General features: G+C 38.2%; 2 non-coding genes across 2 annotated transcripts; both read left to right on the top strand.

The window, feature by feature from the left end:
* Nucleotides 1-9,206: 9,206 nt before the first annotated feature.
* Nucleotides 9,207-9,313, top strand: LOC131257132 (small nucleolar RNA R71). Its single transcript, XR_009177148.1, has one exon. It is a non-coding gene; the product is annotated as a small nucleolar RNA R71 (small nucleolar RNA).
* An 11,121-nt stretch (nt 9,314-20,434) lies between these two features.
* LOC131257245 (small nucleolar RNA R71) lies at nt 20,435-20,541 on the top strand. Its single transcript, XR_009177257.1, has one exon. It is a non-coding gene; the product is annotated as a small nucleolar RNA R71 (small nucleolar RNA).
* The last annotated feature ends 597 nt before the right edge of the window (nt 20,542-21,138 follow it).

Raw genomic sequence — 21,138 nt, 5'->3', positions numbered from 1 at the left:
TATTTCAGCATTGTGATTTGATTTGGTTTATTTGGCTATCTATCTTTCTTTATTTCGCTGTTAAAGTTTTATTTTGGCATCGTCCTATTCACCCCCCTCTAGGACGTATAGCTAGGCCATTTCATTAAGCTATTGCAGCATTCCCACACTTGCATAAAAGAGATTATAACATTCTCCACAAAAGCTTAAAAAGGAATTACAACATTCACACCATAACCTCAATCAATCAACCACCACAACACCAGAAATTATAGTGGTTCGCTTATGTGTACACCAACTGTTTAGAAAAACAGCCACACAACTACTCCACTCCTAATATCCTCACATAGTGGATATTAGCGTTCACTATGAAATAGGTTTTTCAATGTTCACCTAAAACCGTCACAATTGTGTCTTTCAAGTGGGCTTACACAATTCAAAAACCCCACACTCTGAGTTTTCTAGATCACCTCAGACAAACCAAAAAGAAAGAGATTTTTCTGACACAACCTCAAAAACCAAAAAGAGATTTTTAAGAAATGCAAATATACTTTTCTGGATATTCTCCTCTGATGCAGCCTGGTAGAACCAATTCGAAGTAGATGTTCAATGTCCACACTCACTTATGAAAAAGGTTCTAAGTTCTAATTGATTTTTAGATTAAATCACCTTTGGCTAACTTGATTTGATTTTGATTCTAAGAAAGGGGAAAACTAAAATCCCTTCATCAAATAAGATTGGAATGTAGAATTCAAAATCAAATGCAAAAAAGCTAAAATAAAGAGAATATTAAATGAGTACTAAATAGCTTAAGAATATTACAAACTTATCTCTCAGAGTGGTGTCTTGATTTTGCTTAAATGAATTATCAAACTTTGAAAATCGTGCTCTATTTATAAGTGTACAAACTGTTTACTCGACTGGCCCAGAGGTCAGCTCGACTGGTTGAAGGACCAACAAGAATTTAAAAAATTTCGAGTGCCATAAGAAAATACCGTTCCACAACTGGTCAAGTGGGTGGTATGACCGGTCGAGTGGCCTGCACGACCGATCGAGCCCTGCACTCGACTGGTCATGTGGAACCAAAAATGGTTGCTGGACTTTAAGTCGAGCCTGCTCGAGTCTCCAGGACTGGTCGAGGATTCAACTGAAAATCCAAAAAATCCATAACAACCTTTGGACTGGTCGAGAAAATGTTTAGACTAGTCGAGCCAGCACTTGGACTAGTCGAACATAAGCTAGGACTAGTCGAGAAAAAGTTTATAAAATTATGTAGTGACCCAATTTTAGTATGCAATCAATATGACCCATCCTATGGTCAATATAAGGTCATTCATACCTTATGAGTGATATTTGAACAATGAGTCATCATTCACTTTGGTTGATAGATGATCTGAAAGTACATGAAGCTTGAACTTGAAGTACTTTGAAGCTTCAAGTTCCAAAGTAAAGCACTTTGTCTTGACATAGGTTGAAGCTTGAAAGCTTGATCTATCACTTGATGTTGAACTAGAACTTGTGTAAGATCGCATGATCTTGAACATGAAGATGAGCTACACAAGATACAGATTCCAAGAGGTTTTGGCACTACAAAATTTGACAATCATAGGAGCTAGACAGAATAACACTTACAATAATGTATAAATTGGATGCTTTAAAAATCGCACCTCATTTTTTTCATTTAGATCACATCCAGATACATTCCCAAAGGTAACATTCACGAGAATAAAATCGACTATATTGATTATTTCATTAGAGTAAAAGAGTTCAATAAATTATCAAATACCCTCTCAATGGGAGCTTTTTACATTTATTGAGTTTGCAGCGGAAGTATAAACTAAATAATGAAACTATCTTTTTATTCTTTCAGTATTATCTTCCATAAGGAGATGATACTCTAGGTCTTCAATCTGTATGTCCCTTGCATCATCTGTACGGTTGGAGAGGGTCAACGCCCTACTCATAATGATGGTTATCTTTTAAGATTAACAATAATTCAAGAGATTTATAAAGAAAATGTAAGGGTTTTGATACGTCTCGTACTCCACTACTACGAGGGGTATCGGCATACGCAAACAACCTACATGAGATGCATGCCTAGCAAAGTGTGTGCGGCTCATCTGTTCACAACTCAAGTGTAGGGTCGTGATGTAGTAATAATCTCAGTAAGACCGAGGTCGAATCCACAGGGACTAATCTCGTATGTTTCTGAAAGTAGCTAGGACTAGAACTAAAAGAAGATGTAAATCTAAATCTGACTAATTAGAAAGAGTAATTGTGAATGATGTAATTGAAACTTGTGAATTTAAAGGTGGGAACTAGGGTGCCAAGGATCCACTTGTAGTAAGTAAGATGCTACCTTACTTAATTCAATGAACACAATTAGAATTGGAGTCCTATCCTATTCAATTAAAAAATATAGCAATTAAATCAAATATGATATTTCATTGACCTGATTCTCAATGGAAGAGGATTGTGAGGATTGAAAGGGATTCCATCACCCAACCATGCCTAGGAGACGATGGCAAACAACAGAATTTACCAATCGCACAATCTCAAATAAGAAAAAGAAGATATTTAAAGCTATTGCAGATCTATTGTAATTTGAGTCACAATAAACCATTAAAAACTGAAAATATTCCTTATATTCAAACTAGAATCAATGAGGTTCAATAAAAACATGAATCAAAGCAAAGTAAGCAACCCAATCATGCTACAAGCTTCACCTCTTAGCCATAGCTAAGAGGTTTAGTTAAATATAGACATGATTAAACAAAAATCTCTTAAATAAAACATAAAAATCAACTAATGAAGAAGAAGAAAAACTCTCGGACGACGGCTCTACCCTTTTGCTTCACTCCTCAAACCCTAGAAGATGCTTTGGAGCATCCTAGGAACTCTTATTTATAGTTGGAGAACTCCAACTTTCGCATCGAGGTGGAAAAGTCCAGAAACCGCCTCAAATTTACGCAGTTCGGGCAAAATCTGTGTAATCTTCGACTAGTCGAGGCAATCTTCAAATGGTTGAAGGTCACCTTTGACTGGTTGAGGACAGTCTTCGACTGGTCAAGGATCGCATGAATTTAAAAGATAATGTTACTGGAGTTCGAGTCGAAGTTTCTCAGACTAGTCGAGCCAGAGCTAGGGCTGGTCGAGCCAGAGCTTAGGCAAGTCAAGAATCACGCAAATTCACTTTAAATATTCAATTTTTTTTATTCCTCACTTGGTTTCCTTGGATCTTTGGCATGTGAATTCTTCAATCTTGGTCTCCTAGGATCCATCCTTTGCTTTGGTGGTTCTTGAGCATCAAATCCATACTTTTAACATTCTTTTCAATCCAAGCTCTAAGATTCACCTTGCAACACAAATATGTATAAAATATACCATTAACCAGTATCATGTTCATAAAACCAAGATATAAGTAGGGAAAAATATGTAATATTTGACACTCAACACACTCCCTAACCAGCATTTTGCTAGTCCCGAGCAAGACATGCGTGAAGTAATCTTCAATTCTTAACGTTCAAACCTTTTTCAGAAATCAATCCTTTGTGCAATCAAGTATGAATGGGTAGAATTAAGATGAGTAAGCGGGATTTTGAAAAAGCTAGAGCCGAATCACATAAGAAATTAATCAAATAAATTCTTTATCAATTATTTTAGAGCATAAGTTCATATATTAAGTTTTTCAATATGCTTAGTGGAAATCAACTTACGTCTCATAAAAATACTATTTTTTCATAATGTTAGCCATGCTCATGACTTCAAGATTGGTTGAAAACTCAAGTACTGATTCTGAACTTATCCCCTTTTCCTTCTTTTTACATTTTTTAATTTTATATCGATGGTCATTTGTATTCATTTAGTCTTTTCATCTTTTCTCTTTTCTTTCAAATTTTTCATTCTTTTTCAAATTTTTTCAGTCTTTTCACCATACATGACCTTTTTGTCGATCTCCTATTTTTTATCTAGTCATTTTCTTCTTTTAAGGTGGATAAAATTCTTCAGACTTGATTCTCAATATCTTTTAATGAACATCATACTAACAATAAAAAAATCTAGTACTATTCACAGAAAGCAAATTGAACGTGTCTTGTGATTTAGATTAACATGAAATTTAAACTTGCTCTTAATCAAACTCCAACAATTCAAAATTCGCTTCCTATCTTATTATCATAGTCAAAGTATACAAAAATTATTAATTTCCAAATAGGTTTTTTCTTGAAAAATTAAAAATTTCCAAAAATTTTTGCTCAAAACTCGGAGAACGCTGATTAGTTTACCTAATCCACACCCTAACCTAAAATCTACATTGTCCTCAATGTAAAAGAAATAATCATGCAATGCAAAAGAGGCAATGAAAAGAAAGGAGAAGTGATGGAAAGGTAGTACCTTAAGAAGGAATTTCAAGGCTTTTTCCAAGGATCTCAATGTAGAGATGGGTTAACACAAAGACTAAAAAAATGGAAAGAAAATTATCCTAATCCTAAATTCTATGAAAGCAATAAACTTAACTACACCTCCATCAGACTAGGAGGTCAATCCTGGTAAACAGGATCAATCAGAGGTATGGATATGTCCTCTGAATCAAATTTCTCAACAAATGGCTTTAAATGATGTGCATTCACTTTAAAAGCATTGCCGCTATTTGAATTTTTTATCTCAACGACCTCATGAGGATAGACATTAGTAACAATGAAAGGGCCAGTCCAACGAGATCAGAGTTTACCTAGAAAAAGATGTAACCGAGAGTTATACACAATGACTTTTTGACCGGTTAAGAATGATTTCTGAAGGATGTTCCTGTCATGGAATAACTTCATCCTGTCCTTGTAAATTCTCAAGTTCTCGTATGCGTCATTCCTGATTTCCTTGAGTTCATTTAATTGAAGTTTGCGTAGCGAGCTAGCATTGTCCAGGTTAAAATTCAAGTTTTTGATAGCCCAGTAGGCTCTATGTTCCAATTCCACAGGTCAGTGGCAAGCTTTCCCATAGACGAGTCTAAAGGGAGACATTCCAATGGGGGTCTTGAAGGTAGTACGGTAGGCCCATAAAGCATCTGTCATGCGGATTGACCAATCTTATGATCAGGGTTAACCATTTTCTCGATAATGTGTTTAAATTCCCTGTTGGAAATCTCAGCTTGCCCACTTGTCTGCGGGTGGTATGGAGTGCTCACCTTCTGAGAGATGCTATATTTCTTCATTAAACTTTCAAATGGCCTATTACAGGAGTGTGAACCTCCATCACTAGTGATGGCCTACGGTGTTCCGAACCGGGAAAGGATATTTTCTTTAAAGAATCTAATGACCATTTGTTGGTGATTGTTTTGGCACGGGATCGCTTTGACCCATTTAGTGACATAGTCTACTGCTAGTAAAATGCATAAATTTCTAAAGGATTGGGGGAATGGCCTCATGAAATCAATGCCCCAGCAGTTAAGTGCTTTAATGATCAGTATGGGATTCAGAGGCATCATATTTCGATGGGACAACGCTCCCAATTTCTGACAAGGCTCACAAGCTTTGCAGAACTCATGAGTGTCCGTGAACATAGTGAGCCAATAGAAGCCGCACTGCAGAATTTTGGCCGTGGTCTTTTTAACGGAAAAGTGACCACCATAGGGATGAGAGTGACAGAAGGAGATGACACTTTGGTGTTCATTGTCTACACATCTCCTTAGAATTTGGTCTAGAAAATATTTAAATAAATATGGGTCATCCCATAAGAACTTATGTACCTCGGCGAAGAATTGTTTCTTATCTTGCACAGTCCAATGTATTGGCATGAAACCTATGGCAAGATAATTAGCAATATCAGCAAACCAAGGTAAGTAGGAGAGTTTAAACAGTTGTTCATCAGGAAATATATCATTTATAGGTGTCGTCTGAAGGGAATCAGGGTGGTCAGGTCTTGAAAGATGGTCACCCACTACATTTTCTACTCCCTTTTTATATTTTATTTCTAAATCAAATTTCCAAAGTAGGAGTATCCATCTTATTGAGTGGGGCTTAACATCATGCTTAGAAAGAAGGTACTTCAACGCCGCATGATATGTATAGATGATGATCTTGGATCCAATCAAATAGGACCTAAATTTATCTAAAGGGAATACTACGACCAAGAGTTCCTTTTCCGTAGTAGAGTAGTTCATTTGGGTATAATTTAAAGTTCTACTTACGTAGTGAATAACGTAGGGCTTCTTCACTTTTCTCTGGCCTAACATTGCCCCAATAGCATAGTTGGATGTGTTGCACATGATTTCAAAAGGGATGTTCCAATCAGGTGGCTGCATGATGGGTGTGGTAGTTAACATGTCATTGAGCATAGTAAAAACTTCTTGACATTACTCAATCCACTCGTATAAGGCATCCTTTTGAAGTAGATTACATAAAGGACGAGAGAGGTGACTGAAGTCCTTTATGAATCGTCTGTAGAATCTAGCGTGTCCTAAGAAGGATCGCACATCGCGTATGCTTTTGAGAGGTGATAGGCTAGAGATAAGATCGATTTTGGTCTTGTCTACCTCAATTCCCTTGGATGAAATACAATTCCCTTGGAAACCATAAAATGACATTTCTCCTAGTTCAGAACTAAATTCTTCTCTTCACATCGCTTCAACACACATTTAAGATTTTTCAAGCACCAGTTGAAAGATGGACCAATGACAAAGAAGTCGTCCATGAAGACCTCTAAATTTCCTCTACCATGTCAGAAAAATACTCAACATACATCGTTGAAATGTGGCAGGAACATTACATAGTTCGAATAACATCTTTCAATAGGCGAAGGTGCCATAGGGACATGTGAATGTTGTTTTCTCTTGATCTTCAAGGGCTATCTCTATCTGATTATAGCCCGAATATGAGTCGAGGAAGCAGTAATAAGAATGAGCAGCTAACCTCTCTAAGATTTGGTCGATGAAGGGCAGGGGGAAGTGGTTCTTCCTTATGACGGTATTCAATTTTCTGTAGTCAATGCACATTCTCCAACCAGTAGTAACTCTAGTTGGCACGAGTTCATTGTTAGCATTGGCTATGATGGTGATTCCGAATTTCTTAGGGACCACCTAAGTTGGACTCACCTATTGACTGTCGGATATAAGGTACATCCAACAATTTAAGTACCTCTCCTTTAAGCACTTCTTTCATATTTGGATTGAGTCGACGTTGTGGTTGTTGAGAGTTTTTCGCATTATCCTCAAGATGAGTGCAGTGAGTACAAATCAAAGGATCGATTCCCTTGAGATCCGTAATTGACCATCCAAGGGTTCCTTTATGTTAAATGAGAGTAGCGATTAACATACTCTCCTGTTCTTTCTCAAGGTGGGAAGAAATTACCACCGGATATGTCTCATCTTAACCTAAATAGACATATTTAAGATCAGCAAGCAATGGTTTTAGGTCAAGCTTCGGTGCTTTGAGGTTAGACGGTAGAGGCGCTGTATCGTTTAGGGGCAATTTCTCAAATTGTGGCCTCCACCGGTTAACTTCAAGTACCGGCGCAGCATCAAGCATAACATCCATCTCCCTAATCATATCATCATCTAAATTGGGGGAGTGTGCCAAGCACGTCTCTAAAGGGTCATAGAGGATAAGGTCATCAGAGCTCTATCTTTCACGAAAGAGTCTATCATGTTAATGTCGTGGGCCTCGTCATCATCCTCTGCCTGTTTGCTCATGTTGAAAAAGATATTGAGCTCCAACGTCATATTCCCAAAAGACAAATTCATGACCCCATTCCTACAATTGATGACAGCATTTGATGTAGCAAGGAACGAGTGGCCAAGTATGACAGGAATTTGAGCGCTCATATCTGCAATAGGCTGAGTATCCAGGATGATAAAATCCGCTGGATAGTAGAATTTATCAACCTGGACCAGCACATCCTCGATCATCCCCCATGGTACACGAACTGAGCGATCAACAAGATATAGTGTGGTCTAGGTGGGTTTTAATTCACCTAAACCAAGTTGTTCGTAGACCGAGTAAAGCATCAGATTTACGCTTGCCCCCAAGTCAAGTAGTGCATTCTCAATTTGCTGATTCCTAATTATACAAGTGATAGTTGGGCTACCAGGATGTTTGTATTTTTGTGGCACACTTTTCTTGAGGATGTACTTACTTTTTCTATGAGGAAAATTTTCTTTTTGATACTTTGTCGCCTCTTAGTCGTGCATAAGTCTTTTAGAAATTTGGAATAGGAGGGAATTTGTTTCACTGCATCCAGTAAAGGGATGTTGATCTTCACTTATTTCAACCCCTCTAGAAAATCCTAAGAATTGGCTAGAGGTTTTGGTGCAATCGACCGCTAGGGGAATAGAGAAATTGGTTTACTTTGAGGTTCCGGTTCTAACCCATGTGGAGTAATGCTAGGTCCATCATTCTCATCTATTTTCGGGTCCTTAGGCTTTTCAGCCTTTACCGGAATAGTTTTCTCAATTATTTTTCCATTCCTGAGAGTGGTGATAGACTTGGCTTGCTCCATTTGATTTGAGGAGCTTGGGTAACTAATTTCACATTGCGGCTTTGGATTGGGGAGAGGTTGGGCTGGAAGCATCCCTTTCTCCCCAATTGCTAAGCATGCCTCAATCCCTTGGTGGATTTGTTAAAGTCTTGGAAAGCTTATAATGTGTTTTGATTGAAAAGCTCTTGATTTTGAATGTGTTTTAAAACCAGATCCTCCCGAGGCTTCTTTTGATTTAAAAGTTGAGATAGAGCCCCTTGAGAGTTAGCTGTTTGCCCATTCCTCCAACTGAAATTGGGGTGGTTCCTCCAGCTAGGATTATATGTATTTGTGGTGAGTCCACTGAAAGGTCTTTGGTAATTGTTCACGGCATTCGATTGCTCATTCAGTTCCTCTTAAAAAGCAGGTTTAGTTGGGCAATTTTCTGTTGTATGTACCGCAAACAGATTTCCTTAGCCTTATCCTCCTTAAGTTTCATGGCCTCTATCTTCCTTGTGAGGTTAACCACTTTAGCATTTATATCATCTTCCTCTTTCAAAATATATATTCCACCTTTCTCCTTTAATTGAGTAGGCTTGGAAGTGGTGCTAGGTCTTGGGGAGATGTCCCATGATTGTGCAATTTTAGTGAGTTTGTCAAAGTAATCCCACACATCATCGATATCTTTGTTCATAAATTCTCTATTGCACATTGTCTCAACGAATTGGCACATAAAAGATGTCAGTCCTTCATGGAAGAAACTTGTTATGTGCCACGTTTCAAAATCATGTTGTGGGCATGAACTGACAAGATCTTTGAACCACTCCCAACATTAAAAGAATGTTTCATCTTCCTTTTAGGTGAAGTTCATGATTGACTTTCTGATGGTGTTTGTTTTATGGTATGGGAAAAATTTCTTTATGAACTCCCTTGTCATGTCATCCATCTGCCAATAGATCATGGACGTAGTGAATGCAACCATGTCTTAGCCTTTTTTTTTAATGAGAAGGTAAAGAGTTTCAGCCTGACCTTATCCTCATACACGTTGGGAAAGTAAAAAGTGATCTCATTAAACTCTTTCATGTGTAGATATGGACTTTCATATTCAAGTCCATGGAACTTTGGAAGGAGTTAGATCACCCCTGGCTTGATATCCATATTTTTTGTATTTTATGGAAAAATCATACAGGAAGGTGTGCTCACCCCTGTCGGTTGTAAGAAATCTCGTAAAGTACGAGGTGGGGGTGCATGATGCACCTTATTCTTATCCTGGGCTTCCTCAACTAGAGGTTGAGGTTGATTTGCAGGTTGATTAACAGCCATCACTTCTATCAACTCTGAAGATCTCAAGTGATGTCTAATCCGGTGATGGGTAGGCAACCTTTCGACTAATCCTCCTTCACTTAAGAGACGTAGAGTGTTATCACGGACCCACTTGGGTATGAAACACTCTCGGCTTTCAAGTTCAAAATCTAACCTAAAATCTAAGAACTGAAAACTACAACAAACAAGAAGTGAGAAGAGAGAGAGAGAGAGAGAGAGAGAGAGAGAGAGAGAGAGAGAGAGAGAGAGAGAGAGAGAGAGTTAGAACGAAGTTACTAGATAGGAGAGGCTAGGTTAGTATCTTACAAAACAGAGAACAAAGTTAATTTCTAAAAATAAGTTCAGAAAAATTCCTAACCTAGAAATAAAATAGAAAGTTAATCCTAATCTTAACCTAATTCTAAAACTAATTAAATTTAGAAAAAAACAACTGTAGTCTCCGATAACGGTGCCAAAAACTTGTTCATAGCACCAAGTGTAGGGTCGTGATGTAGTAATAATCTTGGTAAGACTGAGGTCGAATCCACAGGGACTAATCTCGTACATTTTTGAAAGTAACTAGAACTAGAGCTAGAAGAAGATATAAATCTAAATATGAATAATTAGAAAGAGTAATTGTGAATGATGTAATTGAAACTTGTGAATTTAAAGGTGGGAACTAGGGTGCCAAGGATCCACTTGTAGTAATTAAGATTCTACCTTACTTGATTCTAGTAACACAATTGGAATTGGAGTCCTATCCTATCCAATTGGAAAATATAACAATTAAATCAAATATGAACTTTCATTGACTTGATTCTCAATGGATGAAGATTGTGAGGATTGAAAGGGATTCCATCACCCAACCATGGCTAGGAGACGATGGAAAACAATAGGATTTACCAATCCCACAATCTCAAATAAGAAAAAGAAGATATTCAAAGCTATTGCAGATCTATTGTAATTTGAGTCACAACAAACCATTAAAAACTAAAAATATTCCTTATAATCAAACTAGAATCAATGAGGTTCAATAAAAACATGAATAAAGCAAAGTAAACATCCCAATCACGTTACAAGCTTCACCTCTTAGCCCTAGCTAAGAGGTTTAGTTAATCATAAACATGATTAAACCAAAATCTCTCAAATAAAACATAAAAAATCAACTAATGAAGAAAAAGAAAAACTCCCAAACGACTCCACCCTTTTTCTCCACTCCTCAAACCCTAGAAGATGCTTTGGAGCATCATGGGAACTATTTATAGTTGGAGAACTCTAACTTTCGCACTGAGTTGAAAAAGTCCGGAAACCACCTCAAATTTACGTAGTCCACGCAAAATCTGCGTAACTTTCGACTAGTCAAGGGCAATCTTCGACTGGTTGAAGGTTACCTTCGACTGGTCGAGGATCGCATGAATTTAAAAGATAATGTTACTAGAGTTCGAGCCGAAGTTTCTTAGACTAGTCGAGCCAGAGCCAGGGTCGGTCAAGCCGGAGCTTAGGCTAGTCGAGAATCACACAAATTCACTTCAAATCTTCGATTTTCTTTAACACATAAGTCAGATGAATTACGTGACATGATTTGTTCATGGAGAGACTATTTGCAACATCCAATCCCGGAGGTGATGTAATACGCATTGCGAATTACTTACATCGATTTGTCCACCACTACCCTAAAACCCATGGAATTACGTGACGACTAAGAGGGTCGCTAGCCAGAGCGCATTACGACCATGATATAATAATTGAATCACTAGTTGTTATACCTCTTAACACATCACTTGTACTTATAGAGAACATAAGTTAAATCATGCGAGTTCTGGAATATTAAGACACATGCCCAAGCCTTAAAGGTAAATAGCATAAGGCCAGTAAAGTAAGGAAGAGAGTAGCAATGAATAACTCACAAAGAGGAGAGTGACAATGGTCAACTCAATAAAAGGAGAGTAGAAATGGCTAACTCAACAAATAAAAGAGTGGCAATGGCCAACTCAATAACAAGGAGAGTGGCAATGGCCAACTTAATAAAGAGAAGAGTAACATGGGCTAACTCAACAAATTAATAAAGGCAAGGGCAAGGCCTATATCCATCGCTCATTATAAATTCATAAAGATCACTTGTAATTGATATCATATCATAATTCCCAAAAGGGTAGATAACCGTTGATGATAAATTAAATAATTGCAGGAAGGAAGTCATAGCAATATGAAAACATAGTATGTAACAGGTAAGATAAAACATATCAACTTAAATTACCGTAAGCTTAAAGGAAAAACCCTCACCTAGTTGTTTGATGTTTGTTAGTAAGGTTTAAGGCCTTGGGTAATCTTAAGATCAACGCTCGCATTACTGTCCTAACCCACATGAATTAGATGATTAGAAAAAGAAGGGAGAGGAACGGGTTGAACCCGAACTGAACTTGGGCAGCAACTTCATCCTTCATGGTTTCTTCTTCTCTTTCTCTCTCTTTCTCTCTTTCTTTTCTTTTCTTTTCTTTCTCGTTCTCTTTTCTTTCTCTTTTCTTTCTTTCTTTCCTTCTTTCTCTCCCTTTTGCTGTACGTGTCCCCTTGCTGCTGTTGGTCGGCCGGACCTCTTTCTCTCCCACTTTTTTCTTCCTCTTTTCTTTCCTTCTCTCTCTTTCTCTCTTTCTTTCTTCCTTTCGTGGGACCAATGGTTCACAGCGTGGAGCTTTATAGGCTCCAGTCCCTATGGAAGGAGTTTGGTTTGGGCGGAAATATGCTCCTTTTTCGCACTCTGTTTACACAGGAGTTTTTGAGAAATGGTGGGCGAGTGGTTCTGCATTACTGCTTTCATAGTTGTTGCTGATCTAATCGGTTTATTAGGAGGTTTTCTTTAATGAAGGTCCAACAGATGGACGCTTCTGATTTTCTATTTAGTGTTTGCTCCTGTCTTCATTACCCTGTGTATAACCGGGCCAATGGCCACTGCACCCATGGCCGTTTGTTTCCCAACCGATCTCTCTTTAAGATCTTGACCTTAGACGGTCAGGAGTCCTTGTCCGATGATCCCTGATCCTTAGGAGTCTTGGTCTGGTCATGCGGTTTCCTTGCGAACAAGAATCGCAGAGGTTCTTGCGGAGGTTTTCTCAGAAGTGAGATTGCGCATGGAGAAAAAGTGGAGTGTCACATTCCTTCTCCTTTCTACTCCCTTCGGCCAACGTAGCTTGGGTTGAAATTGTCGGTCCTTGGTTTTGGATGGCCCAGATTGACTCAGGTGTCCTTTGTTAGGATCTCCTAAGCAGGGAAGTCAGATCATTTTCGGCATCCTTTTCTTGCAGATGAGTTCTGAACGAGGTTTCATCTAGTTTTCTTGATCGGTTTAGGAGAGGAAAACCTAAGGTTTGGTCATTTTGACCTTTCGACCATGATGAATGGTGTGGATCGAATACATGGATGGTCTAGATGGGCCTCATCTGCTTTACTTGGACGCTGTCCGTTCCTCCGTGAAAAGTGTTCACAACCCCAAGTGTAGGGTCGCGATGTAGAAATAATCTCGGTGAGACTGAAGTCGAATCCACAGGGACTAATCTTGTGTGTATTTTGAAAGTAACTAGAACTAGAACTAGAAGAAGATGTGAACCTAAATCTGAATTACTTAAGAGAGTAATTGTGATTAAAGTGATTAAAACTAACAAATTCAAAGGTGGTAACTAGGGTTTCCAAGGATCCACTTGTAGAGATCAGGAAGCCCTCTTACTTGATTCAAGTAACACAATTGGAATTGGAGTCCTATCTTATCCAATTGGAAGATATACAGTTAAGATCAATCTAAACTTTCCTTGACCTAATTCTCAATGGAGGAGAATTGTGATAATTGGAAGAGATTCCATCAGCAAATCATGCCTATGAGACGATGGCTAACAACAGGATTTACCAATCCCACAATCTCAAAATCAAGAAAAGAAGATACTTAAAGCTATTGCAGATCTACTGTAATTTGAGTCACAATAAACCATTAAGAATTGAAAGTATTTCTTTAAAGTCAAACTAGAATCAAAGAAGGTTCAACATAAACATAAATCAAAGTAAAAGAAACATCCCATCATGCTACAAGCTTCACCTCTTATCCCTAGCTAAGAGGTTTAGCCAACTATAGACATGATTGAACTAAAATCTCTTAAGAAAAGCATAAAAATGACTAAGAGGAAGAAAAACTCTTGGCAATGGCTTCTCCATACTTTTACTCCACTCCTTAAACCCTACAGGATGCCTAGGAACATCCTAGGGACTCCTATTTATAGTTTTACAACACCTCCTTTTGCACTGACTTGGAAAAATCCAGAAACCACCTCAAATTTACGCAGTTCGCACAAAATCTGCGTAACCTTAGACTGGTCAAGGACAACCTTTGACTGGTCGAGGGTCACTTTCGGTTGGTCGAGGGTCTCCTTCGACTAGTCGAGGATAATTGAAATTTAGAGAATTTTATCACTGGAGTTCGAGTCGAGGAATCTTCGACTAGTCGAGCAGAAGCCTTCGACTGGTCGAAGGAGGGCTTAGACTAGTCGAAGGAGGTAGATTTTTAGGGTTCCTTTTCTTCACTTCAAGTCTTCAATGCTCTTCATTCCTCCCTTAGTTTTCTTGGATCTTTGGCTTATGAATTCTTCATTCTTGGTCTCATAAGATCTATCATTGGCTTTGGTGATTCTTGAATGTTAAATCCATGCTTTTAGCATCCTTTTCAATCCAAGCTCTTAAATTCACCTTGCAACACAAACTTGATTAAAATAGAATATTAAGCATTATATGTTCATAAAACTAAGTAATAAATGGGGGATAATATGTAATATTTGACCCTCAACACAATCCCCAACTAGCATTTTGCTAGTCCTGAGTGAAGTATGCGAAAAATATTTCGAGAAGCACTGTATAATTTCCATAAGCTCAAGTGGTTCAAAAAATAATCCAGATAATAGAGTTTCAAAATACATCAATGTTGAGCATTATTCTCTCCTAAACTCTAGTATTCGGTAAACTTCATAATCAAGTTCAAAGCATTAATCCTCCAATTAGAACCATTCCACACATTGAGTTCCATGGGTGCATAATGATGTCTAGACTTATCACAATCAAAGGTTCAATTATTCATTTTCATGATAATATTGATAATCAAAAGTGCATTCAGGACAACCAAAACTCAAAACGAAACTTGCCTTATAGTTCGTCTTTTAATTTCCTTTAAAAAAAAATTCGTCCAACTTTTGATTTTTCCATCGATGGCTTTCAAGCTATGTTTAATCTTTTTAAAGATTTTTAATAGGTGACCTTTTTCGACAACGAATGTTTTTTTTTTTTTTGTTTTAGCTGGGCATTATATTTTTTTCTTTCTTTTCAACTCTTCTCATCGAACATGATAGACAGATTCCCCAGGTTGGTTTCTTTCATGCTTAATAATCACCAAGTTAACAATTCAATGTTAATTGAAGCTTTAATGTGACGGCTAGATGTGACATGTGAAATCATGACTTGATTAATGTTTAAAACTTCTACTCATGGATTAATAATTTGAACTTTAACTTTGAAATCTCCAAGTAACCGAATCCAAGAGCCATAAATCATCAACATTAAGTATCTTATAATTCTAATTTTTAAATTTTTTGCACTTTTCCATAATTTTTGCTCAAGGACTAAAAAAACAACTGATTAGTTTCCTAATCCCTCATCCCCAACCTAAAATCTACATTGTCCTCAATGTAAAAGAAATAAGCATGTAATGCAAAAGAGTCAATGAAAAGAAAAAGGGAAGTGATGGAAAGATAATACCTAAAGAACAAATTTTGAGGCTTTTCCAATGATCTCAGTGTGAAGATGGGTTAGCGTAAAAGACTCAAGCAGATGATAAGCAAACTATCCTAAAACAGCGGAAAGTAAACTATCCTAAAATGGCGTAAAGCAAACTATCCTAAAATAGCGAAAATCAAACTTTCCTAAAATGGCGTAAAGAAAATTATCCTAAACAGCAGAAAGCAATAAACCTAACTACACCTTTGTCAGACTAGGAGGTCAATCCTGGTAAATAGGATCATTCAGAGGTATGGACATGTCCTCTGAATCAAATTTTTTAACAAATGGCTTTAAACAATGTCCATTGACTTTGAAATCATTGCCATTCTTGGATTCTGAATCTCAATGGCCCCATGAGGATAGACATTAGTAATAGTGAAAGGGCCGGTCTAACGAGATCGGAGCTTATCCGAAAAGAGATTTAACCAAGAATTTTACAAGAAGACTTTTTGACCTAGTGTGAATGATTTTCGAAGAATGTGTTGATCATGAAACATGATCATCCTGTCCTTGTAAATTCTTGAGTTTTCGTATGCATCGTTCTGGATTTCTTCAAGTTTATTTAACTGAAGTTTACGTAGCGAGCCAGCGTTGTCCAAATTGAAATTTAGATTTTTAATCGCCCAGTAGGCCCTATGTTCCAACTTCACAGGTAAGTGGCAAGCCTTCCCATAGACAAGTCTAAAGGGAGACATTCCAGTAGGGGTTTTAAATGCAGTACGGTAAGCCCATAAGGCATCGGTCAATTAGATTGACCAATTCTTTCGATTAGGGTTAACCATTTTTTTCAAAATGTGTTTGATCTTCCTATTAGAAATCTCATCTTGCCCACTTGTTTGTGGGTGGTATGGAGTGCTCACTTTGTGGGAGATGCCATATTTCTTCATTAAGTTCGCAAATGGCCTATTACAAAAATGTGAACCTCCATCACTAACGATGGCTCGGGCATTCCGAATCGAGAAAGGATGTTCTCTTTTAAGAATTTAATGACCATTTGATGATCATTGTTCTGGCACAGGATTGCTTCGACCCATTTAGTGACATAGTCTACGGTGAGTAAAATATATAAATTTTCAAAAGATTGGGGGAATGGTCCCATGAAATCAATGCCCTAACAATTAAATGCTTCAATGATCAGAATAAGGTTTAAAAGCATCATGTTTTGACAGGACAATGCTCTTAATTTCTGACAACGCTCACAAGCTTTGTAAAACTTATGAGTGTCCTTGAACATAATGGGCCAGTAAAAGCTGCATTGCAGAATTTTGATCGTGGTATTTTTGGCAGAAAAGTGACCACCATAAGCCTGAGAATGACAGAAGGAGATGACACTTTGATGTTCATTATTTGGTACACATCTCCTTTAGATTTGGTTTGGACAATATTAAAATAGATATGGATCATCCCAGAAGAATTTGCGTACCTCAGTGAAGAATTTTTTCTTATCTTGTGCGGTCCAATGTGTAGGCGTGAAACCAATAGCAAGATAATTTGCGATATTCGAAAACCAAGGTGAATGGGAGACTTTGAACAATTGTTCATTAGGGAACATGTCATTTATATGTGTCGTCTCAAGAGAATTAGAGAGATCAAGGCGGGAAAGATGGTCAGCCACTACGTTCTCTATTCCCTTTTTATCTTTTATTTCCAAATCAAATTCTTGGAGTAGGAGGATCCATCTTATCAGACGGGGCTTAACATCATTCTTACAAAGAAGATACTTGAACGCCACATGATCTGTGTAAATGACGATCTTGGATGCGATCAAGTAGGACCTAAATTTGTCAAAAGCGAACACTATAGCTAAGAGTTCCTTTTCTATAGTAGAGTAGTTCACTTGGGTAGGATTTAGAGTTTTACTTGCATAATGAATAATGTAGGGCTTCTTTTCTTTTCTCTGGCCTAAAATCACCCCAATTGCATAGTCAGACGCATCACACATAAGTTCAAAAGGAAGGCTCTAGTCAGGTGGCTGTATGATAGGTGCAGTGGTTAACATGCCCTTGAGCTTAGTAAAAGCTTCCTAGCATCGCTTAGTCCACTCGTATGGTGCATCCTTTTGAAGTAGATTGCATAAAGGACGAGAGAGGTGACTAAAGTCCTTTATGAACCTACTATAAAAATCGACGTGTCCTAAGAAGAATCGCACGTCTCATATGTTCTTGGGTGGAGGTAAGTTAGAGATAAGATCAATCCAAGGATAATTCCTTACAAGCCATGAAATGACACTTCTCCCAATTCAGTACCAAATTCTTTTCCTCACATCGCTTCAGCACACACCTAAGATTCTCCAAGCAATTGCTGAATGATGGACCAAAGGCAGAGAAGTCATCCATAAAGACCTCTAGATATTACCCCACCATGTCAGAAAATATACTCATCATGCATCGCTGAAAAGTGGTGGGGGTATTACATAACCCGAATGGCATCCTTCGGTAAGCAAAGGTACCAAAGGGTCATGTGAATGTGGTCTTTTCTTGATTTTCAAGGGCTATCTCTATCTGGTTGTAGCCCGAATACCCGTCAAGGAAACAGTAATAGGAATGACCGGCTAGCCTTTCCAAGATTTGATCAATAAAGGACAAAGGAAAGTGGTCCTTCCTTGTGACGGTATTCAACTTCCTGTAGTCAATGCACATTCTCCAACCAGTAGTAACTCTAGTTGGCATGAGTTTATTATTGGCATTGGCTACTATGGTGATTTTGGACTTCTTAGGAACCACCTGAGTTGGACTCACCCATTGGCTATCCGATATAGGGTATTTGATACCCACATCTGATAGCTTAAGAACCTCGGCCTTAACCACTTCCTTCATGGTTGGATTTAATCTACGTTGTAATTGTCGGGAGGTCTTCGCATTATCCTCTAGATAAATGTGGTTAGTATAAATCGAATGGTCAATTCTCTTAAGGTTCGCAATCGACCATCCAAGGGCTCCGTTATGCTCAATGGTAGTAGAGATGAGCATACTCTCCTGTTCTTGCTCAAGGTGGGAAGAAATCACCACTGGGTATTCTCATATTGACCTAAATAAACATATTTCAAATCAAAGGGCAAAGGTTTTAGGTCAAGCTTCGGTGCCTTAAGGTTAGACGGTAGAGGTAGTACATCAGTTTGGGGCAATTCTTCAAATTGTGGCCTCCACCAGCTAATTTCAAGTATTGGCACGGTATTCAACATGGTCCTTATCTTCTTAATCATATCATCATCAAAATCATGGGAGTGGGCTAGGCATGTCTCTAGAGGGTCAGAGGATAAGGTCAAAAGTATTCTATCTTCCACGAAAGAGTCAATCATGTTAATGTCGTGGGCATCATCATCATCCTCCAACTGTTTGCTCGTATTGAAAAAGATATTCAACTCCAATGTCATATTTTCAAAAGATAAACTCATGACTCCATTCCTACAATTAATGATTTTATTTAATGTGGCAAGGAATGTGCGACCAAGAATGACTGGAATTTGAGTGCTCATGTCGTTGATGGGTTGAGTATCTAGGACGATAAAATATACCGAGTAGTAGAATTTGTCAACCTGGACCAACACATCCTCAATTATCCCTCTCGGTACACGAACTGAGTGATTGATAAGTTGTAATGTGGTTCGGGTGAGTTTCAATTCTCCCAAACCTAGCTGTTCGTAGACCAAGAAAGGAATTAGATCTACACTCGCTCCTAAGTCAAGAAGTGCGTGCTCAATGTGGTAATTCCTAATGACACAAGTAATGGTTGGGCTACCAGGATCTTTGTATTTCTGTGGCACATCTTGCTTTAGGATGGCGCTGACTTTTTCAGTTAAAATGATTTTCTTTTGAATATTTTGCTGTCTTTTAGTCGAACATAAGTCTTTCAGAAATTTAGCATATGAAGGTATTTGTTTAACCGCATCCAGTAAAGGAATACTGACCTTCACTTATTTCGATACCTCTAGAATGTCCTGAGAGTTAGAGAGAGATTTTTTTGAATCAACCATTGGGGGAATGGTGCAATCTACTTGCTTTGGAGTTCCAGTTCTAACTCTTGTGGAGTGTTGCTAGGTCTATCAGTTTCATCTACTTTTGGATCCATAGACTTTTCAGCACTTACCAGAATAGATTTATCAATTATCTTCCTACTCCTAATACTAGTGATAGACTTAGCTTGCTTCATTTGATTTGAAGAGCTTGGATCACTTATTTCATATTGCGGTTTAGGATTGGGGAAAGGTTGGGCTGGAAGAATCCCTTTTTTCCCAATTGAATTTTTTTATCTCACCCCCTTGTATGGCCTTAAAAAGTTCTTGAAGGGTTTGCAATATACTCCAATTGATAAGCTTTTAGTTTTGAATATGTTTTCAGACCGGATCCTTTTAAGGTTTCCCTTGATTCAAGAATTGGTTAGGAATTCCTTGAGTAGCCGTTTGTCCATTCCTCCAACTAAAGTTCGGATGATTTCTCCAACTAGGATTGTATGTGTTAGACATGGGTCCATTGAAAGGTCTTTGGTAGTTGTTCACGGCATTCGATTGTTCGTTCAATGGTGCTTGAAAAGCAGGTATCGTTGGGCAATTTCAGCTGTATGTATGTTGCAAGCACATATACCACAAACAACTTCCTTAGCCTTATCCTTCTTAAGTTCCATGGCCTCTACCTTCCTTGCGAGACTGGCCACTTTAACATTTATATCATCATCCTCTTTCAGTAAGTATATCTCACCTCTCTCCCTTGCTTGAGTAGGCTTAGATGTGTTACTAGGTTTTGGGGCGATGTCCCATGATTATGCGGTTTCAACGAGTTTATCAAAGTAATCCCATACCTTATCGACATTCTTGTTCATGAATTTTCCATTGCACATCGTCTCAACAAATTGGCGCATGGAAGATGTCAGTCCATCATGGAAGAAAGTTGTAATGCACCACATTTCAAAACCATGTTGTGTGCATGAACTGACAAGATCCTTGAACCGCTCCCAACATTGGAAGAATGTTTCATCTTCCTTTTAGGCGAAGTTCATGATCGACTTCCTGATGGTGTTCGTCTTATGGTATGGAAAGAATTTTTTTATGAATTCCTTCATCATGTCATTCCATGTGCTAATAGATCGCAGACGTAGTGAGTGCAACAACATCTTAACATTCTCTTTCAAGGAGAAAGGAAAGAGTTTCAGCCTAACTGTGTCCTCAGACATGTTAGGAACGTATAAAGTGGCTATAACCTCGTCAAACTCTTGCAAGTGCAGGTATGGACTTTCAAATTCAAGTCTAAGGAACTTTGGAGGAGTTAGATCACTCCAGGCTTGATATCCATGTTTCCTGAAAAAATCATACAAGAAGGGGTGCTCACCCCCTCCAGTTGTGAGTAATCTCGTAAAGTACGAGGCGGGGGGTGCATGGTGCACCTCATTCTCATCCTAGACTTCCGCAACCCTAGGTTGTGGCTGATTCACCAGTTGATTTATAGGTTGATTCGCAGCTAAAACCTCAATTAACTCTGAGAATCTCAAGTGGTGTCTAACCCTGTGATAGATAGATAACCCCTCAAACAATCCTCCTTCACTCCAGAGACGTCGAGTGTTGTCACGGACCCACTTGGGCATGAAACACTCTCAGCCCTCAATTTTAGAATCTAA

The sequence above is a fragment of the Magnolia sinica genome, chromosome 9 (genome assembly GCF_029962835.1).
Source record: "Magnolia sinica isolate HGM2019 chromosome 9, MsV1, whole genome shotgun sequence".
In the NCBI taxonomy this organism is placed as follows: domain Eukaryota; kingdom Viridiplantae; phylum Streptophyta; class Magnoliopsida; order Magnoliales; family Magnoliaceae; genus Magnolia; species Magnolia sinica.
The sequence above is the reverse complement of the archived record's forward strand: the minus strand, read 5'-3'. Positions and strand labels throughout refer to the sequence as shown.